Below are 1,551 nucleotides of genomic sequence, written 5' to 3' on the forward strand. Positions count from 1 at the left end.
TAAAGAAATGCCGAAAAGTGTCAGTAACCCCGGAGATAAACAGGCAGCACCCGATGCTATTGCTAAGACAGACTGGACTAAATGTGCCATTTGCCAGCAAAACAAAGTAGAGTCTTTACGGTGTCCTGCAGATTCCAAGCGCTCGTGTGATGTTGGATCAGGCTACAAGACCTTGGCTGGGAATATAATGAAGTTCAGGGATCTCGATTGCATGCCTACACAGGTAGATCTTTCACGGCTAGATGAAGGTGAAGGATTGGAGAATACGTTCGTAAGGTGGAAAGCACACTGGCACAAAAGTTGCTACGACCTCTTCAATTCTACAAAGTTAAAATGAGCAGAAAAAAGACAGGCGCTTGAAAGTGAACAGCCGGTTGGTGGAAAGTATACACGTTCAGCTTCGCCTGCATCTCTCGACAATTGCGGTACATGCTTTGTGAAAGTATTCTACACATAATAACCCTCTTCACAATGTCTCAACATTTGGCTTAGATGCTCGTGTCAGGAAGTGTGCGATGGTATTGCAGGATGAAAAGCTTTTGGCGAAGTTAAGCGCTGGCGACTTGGTAGCGCTAGAGGCTAAATATCACGCCCCTTGTTTAGCATCACTGTATAAAAGAACTGAGAGAGTCAAAGAGGAAGGCGAAGAAGATGAGACAAGCCCTTGACTACCGGAGGGTATCGAGCTTGCGGAGCTACAATCGGCGTCAAAATTGTTGAGACACTCTTATCCTTTAGAGTCGATTTCAAGCTTGGCGGCGCAAATGGCCCCCTCCCCCGCACCCCCGGGACAATGTTGTGTTTTTCTGTTTTCTACGAGCCTTGTCGACAGCGGTACAACATTTTTTTAGGGTGGGGGAGGGAGGGGTATCCCGGAAACGTACTTTCTGGACAAGTTTTCTTTGCAAACAATGAATGTGTCGTTGCCAGTGTGCTCTGTTGGCAACTGTCTCAACTAATTTTGTCGCTGATTGTCTGTTTTAGAAAACTTATAAAAAACCTATAGTCCAGTCTGTCCGTCAATATGACCACTTGAGTGAAAGACTTTTTACAGGTCTAAAAAATTACGGATAATTTATTATTCTCGTTTTCGAGTGTAAAAAAATGCGTTGTCCTGTGCGAAGCGAAGACTGTGACGTAAGTGCAAAGGACCTGTTCACTTTTCCCTTCTTTCATACGCTATTTGTCAGTAGCATTAAAGTATGGATTTGTTAAAGCGTTATGCCTCTAACTCCAATTCATCAGAAGAAGCAGATTTTGTTGGTCGAAGTGGTGTCGCAGATGAACACGAAACAGACATGGTGGCTGTTACAGCCAGGGAACACATTTACTTTCCACGCTCAAATTGCTACGTTGATGCAAAAACATGTTCACACAGAAATACACATTTGGCAGATCTTTCGAATCGAACTGCCAGGCGAACTCTGTTCCACCATCACTGGTATATCTTGTCAATATGATTCTCTATGGTCCTAACATTGAAATGCAAGCAAGCACTTTAACCAAGTCTCAATCTGGTCTTACCATCTCTCAGTTGCAGCAGTACAACAG

At 44.0% G+C, this 1,551-nt stretch overlaps 1 pseudogene; it reads left to right on the forward strand.

Moving 5' to 3' along the window:
* Positions 1-1,366: 1,366 nt before the first annotated feature.
* Positions 1,367-1,551, forward strand: part of LOC138005542 (uncharacterized) — a 2,318-nt pseudogene continuing 2,133 nt past the window's right edge.

Source organism: Montipora foliosa, chromosome 6 (assembly GCF_036669935.1).
Source record: "Montipora foliosa isolate CH-2021 chromosome 6, ASM3666993v2, whole genome shotgun sequence".
Taxonomy (NCBI): domain Eukaryota; kingdom Metazoa; phylum Cnidaria; class Anthozoa; order Scleractinia; family Acroporidae; genus Montipora; species Montipora foliosa.